The sequence below is a fragment of the Tupaia chinensis genome, unplaced genomic scaffold (assembly GCF_000334495.1).
Source record: "Tupaia chinensis unplaced genomic scaffold, TupChi_1.0 Scaffold000179_1, whole genome shotgun sequence".
Taxonomy (NCBI): domain Eukaryota; kingdom Metazoa; phylum Chordata; class Mammalia; order Scandentia; family Tupaiidae; genus Tupaia; species Tupaia belangeri.
Genome location: NW_006159654.1, coordinates 321,109 through 337,119, shown reverse-complemented (window position 1 = coordinate 337,119; position 16,011 = coordinate 321,109). Strand labels below are relative to the sequence as shown.

General features: G+C 34.7%; 1 non-coding gene across 1 annotated transcript; it reads left to right on the top strand.

The window, feature by feature from the left end:
- The first annotated feature begins 15,640 nt into the window (after nt 1–15,640).
- LOC114007458 (U6 spliceosomal RNA) lies at nt 15,641–15,747 on the top strand. The gene has a single exon (XR_003549078.1). It is a non-coding gene; the product is annotated as a U6 spliceosomal RNA (small nuclear RNA).
- The last annotated feature ends 264 nt before the right edge of the window (nt 15,748–16,011 follow it).

Here is a 16,011-nt window from a genome sequence, read left to right as displayed (position 1 = left end):
AGAGGAGAATGGAGAAGAAGGGATTACAACATGGCCATCCCCCTTGGGGTGATTTCTCACTTTCTGTCTCTCTGTCTCTGTCTTTCTGGCTAGCACATGTGCCCTATAGCAAAAACCTCTCAAAAAAATGTTACTTGGATAATATGTATAAAACATTCCAGGTAGCACAAGAGAATATGCAAAGATCCTGAATCAAAAAGAATTACTGCAAGGCCATTGAACTGAAAGAACATGAACAAGGGAGAATGCTGAGTCAAGGAGCTTAACAGCTTTGAAAAGAATTTTATTATACTTTTATTTTAAGAACATTGGGCATTTATTGGTATATTTTGAAAACAGAGGTAATATATTCAAATTTGCATTTAAAAAATAATTATTTTTATGTGTGACAGTATTAGGTTGTCAGGAAAGCCTATCTATTTTGCCTAGAAAAATACGTCACAACTTTCTGCATAACCCCATAGGATAATCATTTCTATTTAGCTCCTCACTTCTATCCATTCTAGTTCAGGAAAGAAAATTAAATTACTGGATGAAAAAAAAAAAGAATAATCTTATCACATGAGGTCCTCAGAGTTTCCAAAGTTGGCTGGAAAGAGGCATTAAAGAACTGAAATGAATTCTTCTCTCTTAGGCTTCATATACTGTCCCCTTGACACTCAATTTTGTTTTGTTATGTTTCGGTTTTTTTGAAGTTATGAATCCTTTGAGCATAGAATTGAATCTTTACTGCTAGGCATACACAGTAGAATGATATTTGAAGAAGGAAAATCCTAATTTAATATAATAGGAAGAAGCAAGTTGCACGACATCCTTAATAAAAAAGGACTTCAGAGGTCAGTATTTTGTGTCAAAATTCAAAACAACTGTAATAACCAGAAACTAGATAGCAATATAAACACTATTCCTTGGAGAAAGTATACATGCTTAAAATAAAAGTGCTTTGATATAAACATATTTAAACAGACTTGGGGGGAAAAAAAGCAGTCTGATCAGCTATATACTAACTGATTTAATCTAAAGCAAAATCTTAGAATTTGCATTCTATTTTCTGTACTGCATAGCACTATCATACTACTTCTCTTAAAATTTTAAATCATACTAAAATACTTAGAATGCTTCAGCAAATAAGAAAAAAGAAACTTAAAGTTCTTTATCTCAGATAAATGATTCTTCTAATCTAAGAATGAATGTAATTTTATGGGTTTTCTGAGTATAAAAAGCAGAGCACAAGTATAATGTTTGAAGTTTAAGAATTGTTCCCTGTATAGTATATGAATTTTTATATATTATTTGTAATAATTAATGTATTTCAGTCATTACAAAATTAAAAATAAAGCAGAAATGTGATGGCAAGGACATGACTAGTAAAGATAAATCTTCATCACCCTTACTAGACAGAAGGAAAATGAATTAGAATTAACATTGAGTTCAGGCCTTTCTACTTTGGGAAAATTCACTTAAACCCTATAATTTGCCAACATTTCTTCAGGGCTAATCATATTTCCTAGAAAGTTTTTCAGTGGACACTAAAAATTATATGTAGAGATGAATAAAATATGTCTTGCCTATTAGAAGAGTATAAGTATTTAGCGTTGTTAAGTATTAGATAACACTCTCTACTTGGATAATATAGAGATTTTGTTTAGGTTTGTTTTAATTGCTAGTGAGCACATGCACCCTCCAGAGACAGAGGGAGAAGGCACCCCCCGCCCCAATGGGGCATTTTCCCTGTATTTCTCTATCCTGTTGGTTTGGAACATGCAAGCAACATATGCCTGGTGTGTCTCTCATGTCTCTGGGTTGGAATTTGAACCGCAGTTGTCTCTAGGAGATCTGGTTCCTTTAATCACTAGGCCACGGGACTAACCCTTGAAGATAGATTATATAAAGGACTATTGTCTAGAGTTTAGGAAAATCACATAATATAGGGTGGCAATCCAGGACTAAAAAACACAAGAGAAGAATAGAATTAATGATTCACATAACCGGAGATTTGACTTTCAATAGTAGGCACAGTCCAACTTACAGATCTTGTACACAAGAAACCATGCACTAAATACATATTGACCTTATTCTATTATTTCTGCCCTGCTCAATAGATTTTAAATAAGTGCTTATTTCTGGCTAAATTAAACTGGAAGCTGTAAGACTCAAACGTGTATAACTCTATCAAATGCAGGAACTCTACACACTATTGTACCCAGTTGCCTTGGGGTGGGTTTCATCTGGTTTCCACTAAGGGGGTTATTCAAGTTTTATACTGATGGGGAGAAGTTAATTTGAATTTATATTATTGGTGGGGCCTTTTGGGCCAATTAAATGTACTGCTATTGTTACTTCTACATGTGACTGTATGTAGGTAATAGAAATTCCTGTGTTATATGTATATACTACTGAATTCCATAAGTGGCAGAGGAGAGGAGCTAAATTAGTAAGATTCATATGTCCAGAAGTGCCACTGAGACAGATAGATCATTCTTAACATTTCCTCTGAGGCTTTCTGGGTGGTCTACCAAAAAATTTGGAAGAGAAAGATAATCAGAGCTATGATTAATGACTAAAAGGTTAAGAAGAGATGCAATATTTCAATGCAATAACCCTTCGTCAATTAAAAGAGAGGAATGTTTGCTGTAGGATTAGAGAGGATTGTCACCAACTAAATTCATTTGTTGTTTCTCTTGTCCCAGCTGTCCTATTATAGATATTGTGAATGCAACTGAGTTCCTGACATAGACTAATGGCACTTGGTATGCTCTCTCAGAAACTGCCAATGTCTTATTTCCTTTTCACTGGGAACCCAAGAACCAGGACTAATTCACATTCAGGTGGAAGGACTTCCAACGTATGTTTACAGTCCTCTCCACATAGTATCTAAATTATCCTGCCATTGTCCACCAGTGGGTGGGTCTCAGGATATTGGTGAGTGTCTTTAAACTTGGAGGTCCGATGTTTATATAATATAGATGATATATTGATTGGCAAGTCAGAACCTGTACTCTGAAGGCCTTGACATGATATTATAACATCTACCAGCATGAGTAGCTGTTAAATTCTGACAAAATTCAGGGCTGCATGTTTTGAATAAAATTCTTTGGGATTCTGTGGGTGGAATCATAATAGGAAGTCTCTCTAGCATTTCAGGAAAAACTAGAATCTTTTTGACCCCTATCACCAAAAAGTAGCTTCAAGACCCTGATGAACTCTTCAGAAATTGAAAACAATGTGTCACATTTACACATCTACTGGGTCTTTCATATTGACTAATATGCAGATCAGCCTCCTTTGAGTGGACTGGAACACAGGCTGTGTTGTAAGCTGTGCAGAAAGCTACAGTGTGTCTCCACCTGTGGGATCCCTGTGAGGGCAATTATCTTTGGGCTACTAGTCTCTGTAGCTTTCTCTTTACTTCAAGATCACGCCCCAGAAGCTGCCTACTCTGCCAGTCTAGTTGTTTACAAACACTTTAAGTCAAGAAGGCTCTGCCTTTGTTGCCCACTACTGTACCAGGAGTACCCTCAGGTAAACAGTTATAAACCTGTAAACTCCACAAAGTGCAATTTCTTTTAAAAGTAAACTCTTTCAGTATTCTGCTTTTTCTTAGTGACACCACGGTGCTTTCAGATTTTTTTTTCAAGTTTTTAATGCTTGTTTATAGGCAGTTTATTCTAACAATCTGCTTCATCATTACCAAGACATGGAACCTCGTTTTCATTTTAATTTGCATGTCTTAAGATCTTGCCAAAGGGCACATGCACTTGCCAGAGAGAGAGAGAAAGTGAGAAATAATCATGCCACAATCTCTTCTGCTCCATTTTCTTTATGGAATTTTGGCCATACACAAATGCATACCTGACGTGGTTTTGAAGCACTCCTGCAGGGACTCGAATCATGCAGTTGGCTACCTGAGATTCAGGTGCCTTAAACACCACACAACAATTCTAATTTACACTTCTTTAATTACAACATGTTTTTGTGTACTTTTAATGGCAATTTGGATATCTGTAAGATAGATGCCTGATCTAGTTTTTATTCATTTTCTTATTGAGCTGTTTATTTTATGTATATTTGGCTTTTTAAGATTTAATTTTATTATTTTTTAAAATTTGCTATAGGGCATGCTTGCTCAACAGAGAGAGAAAGTGAGAAAGCTGCCAGGTGTGAGACTTGAACCATGGTTACAATGTGGTAGTCCAGGTCCTGAACTACCATGCCACCTGCTGACCCCTCTCCTTTGACTAGCCTTAAATGCAGGCTTGTGTTCATGTATTTGGGAACTTTTGATTACATGGTTAACGTTAAAATACTGTTTTCAATTTTTCCACTAAATGTGCTTGTATCTACATATTTACAATTCATTTCTTAGTTGCCACGTCTGTGTGAAGCTCATGCCATAAAGGGACTAATCCTTTAATAATTTTAATTATATTAGCTATTGCCTTGGTCACACACACAAGAGAGATTTGTTAAGTAGCTCAAAAGAGGGCCTTGATGTGTATTTACAACCCCAGTGACATTAAACTTATCAGGTCCTTTAATCTTATCTGTCAAAGTGTTTTTCATACTTCAAACCATTGCCCCCAAATTATTTCTATCCCAAAGGACCTCAACAGATTGCGTTTATTTTAATTTCTCTTGTGATATATCTTTGATAAATAAAATATTTAAAACACACATCGAGTTGTAAGAAAATTCAACTTTTTGCAGATGTCTACTCCTCTCAAATACAAAAACATAAAAGACTCTCAAAAATGTTCATTTCAATAGGATTTCAATATTTATGAAGCACTTTTAAAATATAAAATAGGTAAAATAGTTATATTAGAAAAAATAACAAATTTGTACTATTATATTTTAAAATGTCTATAAAACAAAAAAATAAAGTGTTTTATAGTATAAAAGTCACATTAATCACATAAGAATATAGCATATTTGATATATAAATGATGTTTCTAGCAAAAGAAAAATCAAAAGATTAAAATGTTTATTTATAAAAAGAAAAATATTTTAATGAAATATTTTATACATCTAACTGGCAATTATAGTAGTTGTATCTTTGTATGCCTTAGGCTATGGGAAAATATACAGGACTCTAATGTACTACTTATAGGTTTAAAACTAGCATATTTCTATAGTAATAATAAATATCAATACTAAAACTCCAAATTAGTCTTAATAATCCATCTTCCAAGAACTAATTATTAGCCAAAATATAAAAAAACGTATGCACAAAAACTGACCATAAGAAAATTGATTACTATGCCAAAATTCTTCTTAAAGAAGCTAACAAATGTTTTATAAAAACGTATATGTATGACTATAAGTCATTCAAAATATCTAGTTATAAACTTTGATATATCAGGAATCTCTTAATTTTCTGTAAAAGCAGAAGCTTTAAAACATAAAAATGATTAAAATTTTATTAAAATAAAAATTTTATGTATATATGCATACAAAAATCCATTCTAGTTATAAACTTTGATATATCAGGAATCTCTTAATTTTCTGTAAAAGCAGAAGCTTTAAAACATAAAAATGATTAAAATTTTATTAAAATAAAATCCATTATGGAATATAAAATTATCTTAAATTTTTCTAGTTTTCTCTGGAGGAATATGAATATGTGGAGTCATAACAATCATGGAAAATGAAAACAATCAGCCATGTGGAAGTCCAGCATCTTAACCATTATAACACCTGATGGCCCCAATAGTGTGTTAATTTGGAGTCAAAAATATTTTCAAAAAGCTGTCAATGAGCTCTTTGAAGGATGACAGACATGTAACTTTATGAAACTTGAAGTAATTATCACTTTGATTTCATTCAGTTCTGAAATTTGAGTCAATAATTTGTTTTTGTACAGTATGCATGATTTATACATATTGCTTATGCTTATATAAACATGAAATTATATTCATATTTAGCAAAGATGCATTTGATTATACAGTGCCTAAATTATTGTTAAAATAATCTCTCTTTATCACTTTGCATGCCATAACTCATTTGTGTAAGATCATTTAGAGAACAGGTCCTAAAATTTCTTTTTTTTATGTTACCAATTATGTTGTATTGTGAGATAGAATATAAACTTCTGGAAGTTAAAAACAATTTATTTACTTTTTTGTTAGATTCAGTATCTAGAATGTACTGATACATAATAAGTATTGAGTATTTGTTAAAGAATGACATTTGATAAAGAAGATTAAGTTGTAAGACATAAAGTAAGGTCATGTATAAGATTGCATTTATCTCTACTGCACCATTTTACAATCCTATTTGCCATCACAACTTGGTGCACACATGCCTGGTGTGTTTCTTAAGCTGCCGCGTCCAGGACTCAAACTGTGCAGTTGGCATGTGGGATCCAGCTGCCCTGACCACCACACCACCGGCTGACACCATTAATGTTTTTAATAAATAGAGGCTGAGACCAGCAGGTGGTGTGGTCATTAAGGGCACTGGACTCCCTTGTGCCCGACTGCGGTTTGAGTCCTGGATCTGGCAGCTTGCTTTTTCACTTTCCCTCTCTCTGTGTCACTCTGTCCCTCTCTTATCAAAATGGGGGGAAAAAAAAAGGTAAATAAAATAATTCTTAAAAATAAAATAGAGGCAGAGGTCAGCTGGTAGATTAGACTGGAATACATGGCCTTAGATGTAGCCAGGAGTGAGGTGAAGCAGGATGCCAGATAGGACTGAGGAGAAATGGTCTTCAGGAAAGGATGGAGGCCAAGTCAGTTAAAGGACGCCGTAAGGGCTGATGGAGAAAAACACTCCTGTTTGTTTTCTCTCTTATCCAAAGATCACTCGGGTGGCCAGATGTCCTGATTTGCCCGTACTGGTCCCAGGTTACTTCTGTGGTAGATCAGTTAACACTATTAATTATTTTTAGTGTTTCTTTTCATCTTCAGAGTGCCTGGGTTTAGACAATAAATTACATGGTCATTCTAAGAAACCTAAAATGAACCGAAGGCCACACTAGGTTTGTTTAACACATCGCTATAAAGGCAAAAACATTAGTAAATGTCAATGCAAATAATAAAACTACCAAATAACAAAGAGCTAGACTATAGTAACTCATCACTTTACTTTTGGCAAGTTCTCTTTTTGTTCCATCAAAACCACATGCATTTTGGTAACTTTTTGAAGTTTATATTTTTTTATTATTTTTTTTTAGAGGTTTTTGCTATAGGGCGTGTGTGCTCACCAGAAAAAGAGACAGAGAGATAGAAAGCAAGAAATCACTCCCCAGGGGGGGATGGCCACGCCGAAATCCCTTCTCCTCCATTCTCCTCTGGGATCTTGGGCATGCACGCACAGGCGCCCAGTGTGAGTTTAAGCCACCGGGTCTGGGACTTGAACCATAGTCAACTACCTGGGAGTCCAGCGACATAGCCATTACACTAACTGCTGGTCTCCACAATTTATCATTAACTTTGATACATAATTATATGTTTCATAGAATTGCCTTATATACATTTGAATAGTCTTCTGATTTGTTCATATTTAATATCCGCTTCAAAATTCTTTATTAAAGTACAATGTGTTTTAAACTAATTGACCTTTGGTAAAATGCCAAGTTTGACTTGACTGAGAATATTAGTAGTAGTTGTCATACTCAGAGATGATAAAACTGAGAAAGAAAGAGACAAGAAAGGCAGTAATATTGCGGGGAACCACAGTTTATTGACTGTAGTTGAATCACATCATAAAACTGTCACTCAAGTCTGGAAAAGAAAAATTCACATAACACTTCTAATTTTTCTCTGAGCTTTGTGGAGGGAAACAGACCCACCCTTCCATTAATAGCCAGTGGGTGTCAAATGGGCCTTTTTTAATTAATGGAAGCAAATGTTCGGGAAATATTTTCTGTGAAGATATATAAAAAAATGTGACATTTTTGTATTAATAAAAATGGAAATATAGAAATATATTAATCAGTATTCAAATATAGATCAGATTTCTGAGAATAAAGAATTCTTGTTATTACTTTTTGTAGGAGCATGGATTGAACTGAAGGCCCTCAAAATTCATACATTGAATCTCTAACACCTGATATGATTATATTTTGAGACAAAGCCTTTAAGAAGGTAATTAAGGCTAAGTGTGATGCTAATCTAATGGCACTGGTGCCCTTATAAGAAGAGGCCATGACACCAGAAGAATATGGACACAGAGCAAAGGCCATGAAAGAGCAGAGCAGGACAGCTATCTGCAAGTCAAGGAGAAAGGCCTCACCAGAAAGTCACAGTGCCAGCCCCTTGATGTTAGACTTCTGGCTTTCACAAATGTGAGAAAGTAAGTTTCTGCTATTTAAGCCGCTCAGTGTCTGTGCTGTCATGGCAGCTCAAAGTAACAGTAGGTCCCTGGAACATAAGTGAATAATCTCTTGCAATTTTTGCTGTCTTTATTATTGCAATGCAATTGAGGGTGGAATTTGGTGAAATTCCATTCAGATACATATTCTTAGATTTTTTTTTATTATCCCAAAATACCCTCTCTACTGTAGTTTCCAAAAACCCCGAAACACTGTTTCTGTAGGATCATGGTTCTAAGTGCCCCATTTCATGGTGGTGTATGCCAACTCAGCTTAGTACATTTTCAGAATATAGGCGTGCTTCTTTTAGCCAGGTTTTCCACTGGCAGCGACTGATGGGGATCTCCTAGCGTAGCATCTCCAAACATCTGGAAATATTGGCGGCCACTTATGTAGTTCACTTAGGAGGCTACATGCAGTGTTCAGCATTGCATCTTTACTGGTTCCCCAGGTTTATCCATCTTCCTCTAGGCCTTTACTTTCCAATACTGCAGTTTTAATGCAAATAAGCTCTAGTTCCTGCTGTCAGTCTAGCTGGGTAGAAACAAGTGTTAAAAGCCAAAAGAGCACATGAGAGAAAGAAATCTTCAGGGTAAGAGAGACAAATCAATGTTGGCACCTACTCATTTTTAGAGGCAAAAGTTTTCCAGAGGAGCATCAGAAAGAAATACAAACAGGGGCTATTGCAATTGCACAGTGATAGTGTAAAATTGGAAAGTCATAGCTAAAAAAGAAATTGTTCTCATCAATAAAATAAGAACTGGTATTTGGCTGTGCAAATACTGAAAAAAGGGAATCCAAAGAAAAGGTAAGTAGAAAACGTTTAATGAGGAAGTAGAGTTTTAATATCCTATTACAGAAAAAAATTATTTTAATCTGCAACATATAATACTGAATTAAAAATCAGTCATAAAATACCCATATTTTATAATTTCATTTTTTCATTCATTCATTTTTGTTTTTCTACATGTACAATGGCTTGATCAAAACAGTTTAAATAATACTGAATGAATCAGATCAAATAAGGAGTTTGTTTTCTTATATCACTGTTTCAACTAAGAAGAACCAATGATTACTGGAAAGCAATTTTTTGAATGATAAGAGGTTGATTATATGGTCACCAAGATACTACTAAGATATGACAATTCACAATCATTACCTAAACCCCCATGGTGATCTAAATATATTTTTTGTTAATAGAGACTTCCTATTTTTGTAATCCTGTTATTGTGATAGATGGCTTACACAAATGTACATCTCATAAAATCTATACAGATTATATGTTATACCACTTATCTCAAAACACTAGTGTAATCATCAACAATTTCAAGGAAATACATCACTTGTACACAAGAAGTCTTCTCATTCTCTCTACCGCTATTTACTCTCCACTTTCTTCTCCTAAAGAAAACTTTCATTTGATTTCTATGCTAATCACTTTTTTCTATTTTTTGTTTGTTTGTTTTTGTTTTTGCTAGAGAGTGCATGCAAAGGAGAAAGACAGAGTGAGGGAAAGTGAGAAAACACCCCTTCCCCCCTCCCACTGTAGATAAACATGCTGCCATCTGTTCTCCGTCTCTCCCTCCTTTTGGAAAGAGTACACATGTACCCAGTGTGTTTTTTAAGCCACTGGTCCAAGACTCAGTCTGAACTATCAGCTATTTAAGATTTTCACCCAACCACAAAGCCATCAGTTGGCTCATGCTAATCACTTTCTTGGTGGTTTTAATAGTCTATTCTCTTGAGTATGTGTCATGAAAAACTATGAATGAAATGATAAAATATGGGCATTTATGGCTGGTTTTTAGTTTAGTATTATACCTGAGAGAATTACTCATATTGTTCTGGGCACATGTTCAAGTACTTTTGTTGAGTACACATCTAGGAATGAATTTTTTAGATCATAAGATATGAAATCACCATATATAAGTATAAATTTTTGAACTGTATACCAAAATGTTCATCCCAAGGTACATATCCAGTGAAATTGTAGGTGTGTCTCTGTTACATTGTATCTTCTCGCCTTCAGCAATTCAAGTGAATACCTAGGAGCATTCTTTTGTAATTTGCTTTATTTTTACTTTTTAAAATTTCCTTCATTATTACTAAGCTTGAAAATATTTTTTGACTAATTAGGTTGAGTATATGGAAATTCTTCATTGTGAAGAGTCTATAACCAGTCTCTGTTCATTTTGGTTTTGGATAGTTTGGCTTAGAGCAATCCTTTATAAATTCTTTCTTTAGTTACTGTTTATTAACTATATTTTGTGAATATCATTTATTTCTCTTGACCTTTCTTTTCACCTCTTTAATGATGTCCTTTGATAAAAATATATTATTTTTAATACGATATAACTAATAATGTTTTCCCTTTATTCTTGGTATCTCTGTGTCCAGTTAAATGATCTTTTTTGACATCTATAAAGGTATTTTCCTATATTAAATTTTAAAAGTTTTATGTTGCATTTAATATTAATTCAATATTTACCTAGAATTAAGTTTGTGACTGCGTAGGAGCCAAATTTATTTATTTTCTTTCTTCTTTTATTCTGAAAGGAGGTTGAAAGAGTAATGCATAGCCAATACATTTATTTTAAAGAGGTATTTTTCCTTACCATAATGCAAGACTATCATGTATTTGTTCACCCATGTGCCTATTCCCTGGGTTTTTTTTTTTTTTTTTTTTTTAGTCCATCTCTCTTGTCAGTCTGAGTTGATGTACACTTTGTATATTACTCAATTTTTAAGATAATATTTTATATAATTCATAACTAATCTTGTCCCTTTTGTTCTTTTTCCATAATGTGTTAGACACTATTTTCCCTTGTATTTTCATAATTGTATTTTAAAATCAGCATGTCAACTACTATTTAAAACAAACAAATGAAAATAACTTTTGATGTTGTGACTAGGATTGTTTTACTTGAAGTAATTAATTCATGGAAAATTCATATGCTAAAGACAAAGAAAAATCTAGAGAGGCAGAAAAATAAAACATTTACCTTAAAATGGGCAATAATGACTATTTATTTCTCATCATAAAAAGAAAATGAGGGCCAGTAAAATGACTGATAAATTTTAAAACACAGCCATAATTTGATAATGTATAAATGAGTAAATCCTAATAATGTGTAAGATCTCTGATTCTTGTGGAATAGATTTACAACATGACCCTCTTATACCAGCCTAAATCATGTATTAAAAATGACAGAGGTGGAAAATTTTTAAGGTAAGACCAGAATCATGATTCAAATAAACCTCTTTTCTTTATAACTCTGTCAACTTCAGGTGTTTTGTTACAACAACATAAAACATATTAAGACTTTCCACATGGATTAAACTTCATGAATGCCAGACTTCTCTAGGATCTCTTCCAGATCCTAGATCAGTAATTCTTTAGTCTCTTGTTAGATGACTAGTGCCCTCTAGCACACATTTCTTATATTTTATATAGCTGTTTTAGCTTCTGGAAGAAAAACAATTAATCTAAAATAACTCTATTTTAGATTGTGGAAGCAGTAGAATCTATATCTCAACTATTTAATTTGAAATCTTACATAAAGCATAAGATTAATATATATGCTACATATTATTTTATGTGTAACCCAAACATAAGAGTTTAGATTCTGGAGCCAAACCATTTGGGTTCAAATCCTAGTTCTGATGTTTATTAATGTTTGACTTTGAACAACTTACGTAACTTTGTCATGTTTTATATATCTTACTTATAAAACAGATAAAAAAAATAGGACTTCTTTATAGTGTAATGCTGAGGATTAAATTACTTATTCCAAGGGCTCAGGTGGTAGTGGTGGTTAAGGTGCTAGACTCCCACATGGCCAACTGTAATTCAAGTCCCAGGCGCAGCAGCTTGAAAATCAGGCCAAGTGTGTGTTGCTTGCATGCCCAAAATCCTAAGAGGAAAGTGGAGAAGGGACTGAGTCATGGTGTTCCTCCTTCAGGAGTGATTTCTCACTTTTTTCCCCTCTCTCTCTTTTTCTGGCAATTGTGTGTGCTCTATGCAAAAAAGATTAAATAAAATAAAATTTTAAAAAAGGAAAAAAATATAAAGGAAAGAAATCAGGTATGTAATGATTAGAGCATTGCCTGACACCTAATAAGAATGTGAAGATCTCTAAATGTTACTATAAGAGGTTTCTAACATAAAGATAAGACTTTCTTTCTGAAAATAACTGGTAGCCAATAATTTTCTCACAGCATGGGCATTTTCAGTCTTGTAACTCTTTTTTTTTTTTTTATAATAAAATAAGTACTTTTTTTTAAAGGTATTTTCCACAGGACAGGTGTGCTTGCAGGAGAAAGAGAAAGAGACAGAGGGAGGGAAAGTGAGAAAACACCCCCCAGGAGAGAGGGCTATGCCATGATCCCTCTTCCTTTCTCCTCTGAGGATTTTGGACACACGTGCCCAGCACGATTTTCGACTGCCAACTCTAGAACTTGACCATGTAGGAGTCTAGCACCTTATCCAACACACCACCTGTGACCCTGAAAAAAAATCACATTATTAATGAATCTAAACTCTACTGCACAGCTTGAATAGGAATTAAAACTTAAACCATGGTAAGGATAAACCAAAATCAGCATTTGCATTTTCCTCCTCACTGGTAAGCAACACAATGTGACTAGTGAAAGGTATGTACACATTTTTGAAAGCCTTCTCTGAAATACATGGCAGAGACGGTCTCTTTTCTTCCTCTAAAAGAAATATTTGAAAGTGGCATTTGATTGTGGTGGCTGTAAACATAGCATCTCTCTACTGATCTTTAAAGAAGTTTAGCTACCAGGCAGAGAACAGAGAAAGAAAAACTGGTTCTTATTATTTCTGTGTTACTGACTTCTACAACTCTGGGACCACTGTGCATTCTGCTTATATAAGAAAATAGTGTCATTACTTACACCAAGTTGATCTTAGTTCAGCCACAGACTTCCTACCTGATACAATCAACATCCTCAGTCCTTTCCCCTCTGTAAATATCCTGCCAATCCATTACCTTCAATGACTTGAAGGGAAAACATTAATATCTGTTCTGTTTATAAGGCCTGCTCAAATTGGGGGGAGGGGCTATTAAAGGTATATATCCCTGTATCTGTGATATATTTCACATGAAAATGGAGACTCACTATAGACCATTTCTTTTTTCTTTTTTTTTTTGGAGAGGTTTATTTTCTTGCTATAGGGCACGTGCGCTCGCCAGACATACAGAGAGAGACAGAGAGACAGAAGGCGAGAAATCACTCCCCAGGGGGGATGGCCATGCCACAATCCCTTCTCCTCCATTCTCCTCTTGGGATCTTGAGCACGCACGCACACGCGCCCGGTGTGAGTTTTAAGCCACCAGGTCCAGGACTCGAACCGCGGTCGACTATGTGGGAGTCCAGCGACATAGCCATTACACTAACTGCTGGTCCCACTATAGACTATTTCTATGGATATCAACTGATCAATACTCACATAATAACTGTTCAGTGCCTATGTGAAACAACCAGTTACTTTATCCAGCTTTCCTTGAAGTGCTAGACTATAGTTTCTTTAATCACTGTTCACAAGTCATATTTTGATCATTTTTATCTTCATTGGACACTTATATTTTCCCCAGATTTATTTTAAAATGTGAACACTGAAAAAGAAAGGAACTGAAAAAATAATCCAAATAATATTTAGGATCAGTTGCATAGCAATCCCAGTCTGTGAAGGGAAAATAAAGATGCTTTGCCTATTTTCCTTATGTGTCAAGGAGAAAAGAGCCATCTGGATCTTTACAAATTAAAGGATCCGCTTTACTTTCCTGAAATAGAGAAAGACCAGAGCTGAATTTTAGTTGGGCATTATGGCATGAGCTTATCCAGTGGATGGCTTTTAAAACAGAGCATTGGCATTAATAAGTAATCTCTTTGATGTGTGACTAATTAGTGGTTAAATGACTAGGTCTATCATCAAACATTATGTATTCTGCATTACTAAGCAAAATTTAAACATTCAATAAAAACACAGTTAATGATGGCATACAAATCAAGGCAGTTATTTGCTCATTTTACCAATGTAGAGGAAATTAAGAGAAGATTATTGTCATTAAATATCTAAGAAAAAGTTTAACTCCTAAATGTCAATAATCTTGTCATTCTTATGTAGAATGTATTATTTATTTTACTTTTAATATGAAAACAATTTATTACTATATGTCTTCCTTCCTATTTTTACCATGCTCAGTGGACAGTGATGAATTTTACTTATAAAGATTGAAGAAATTACTCTGGAGGGTCTTAATATCTGCTTTATCAGATACATATCTGGTTATCAGTGTTGTGTGTGTGTGTGTGTATGTGTGTGTGTGTGTACACACACATACACACACTGAAGTAAACAAAAATTGCCCAAATAGGGTCAGCCATAGCATAGCAGTTAAGGTGGCTGGATACTATATGGTCAAGTGTATGGTTCAATTCCCAAACCAGGCAGCATGAGAAATATGCTGAGTGATACATGCGTGTACCTGGAATCTCAAAATACAGGAGAAATAGAGAAGGGTTTGCAGTGTGACAACTCTCCATAGAGGGTATTTTCCTACTTTCTGTCTCACTCTCTGTTTCTCTCTGGTGAGTGCTCACAACCTCCGGCAAAATTTTGTTTAAAATTGTCCAAATAGAACTAATGCTGTATTTAAGAACCATTTAAGTTGAAATGCTTTCATTTTGAAATGTGATGAACTAAGCAAAAACAACACACCAAAACTCAAGTATAATTTAACACCTTTGTAATAGTCAAGTAACATGCTAGAAAGGCAACTAGCTGAGAGGAGCTGCTGATCTCGTTTTCCTTTTTTCTGTGGAGTTTTTAGCCTTAAGGCATGTGCGTTCACAGGAGAGAGAGAGACAGTGAAAGGGAAAGTGAAAATCACTCCTTGGGGAGATAGCCATGCTGTAATCTCTTCTCCTCCATTTTCCTTTTGGGATCTTGGACATGCCTGGTGTGAATTTTAAGCTACGAGGGCCAGATTTCCAATCATGGTTGGCCATGTGGAAATCCAGCAACACAACCACTATGCCATTTGCTGGACCCAATCATTTTTCCTTGACTATGGATTCATTTGATAACCTGGGAAGACTTGACCACTGTCAGAAAGATAATAATAAGAACAAGTAAAACAACATGCACCTATATATCCATATGAATATACATAAATAAAATACAAAACTAGAAAGGCAGTTATGCTTTGTTTGTTTTAGAGGATTTTGCCTGAGACCATGTGTACTCACCTGAGAGAGAAACAGAGACAGTGAGAGGGAAAGTGAGAAATCAGTCCCCCAGTGCTCGCTTCGGCAGCACACATACTAAAATTGGAATGATACAGAGAAGATTAGCATGACCCCTGTGCAAGGATGACATGCAAATTCATGAAGCGTTCTGTATTTTTAAAACATCAAGTTACCTACAAAGGACATCCCATCAGGCTAACAGCAGATCTCTCATTGGAAATAATGCGAGCAAGGAGAGATGGGAAAATATATTCAAAACGTTAAGAGAGAAGCAATTTCAGCCAAGAATACTGTACCCCGCAAGATTATCTTTCAGGTGGGAACAAAAGACAAGAGCATTCTCAGATAAACAAAACCTGAAAGAATTTACCAGCACCAAACCAGATCTCCAAGAAGTTCTCAAGAGTGTGCTGTATCAGGAA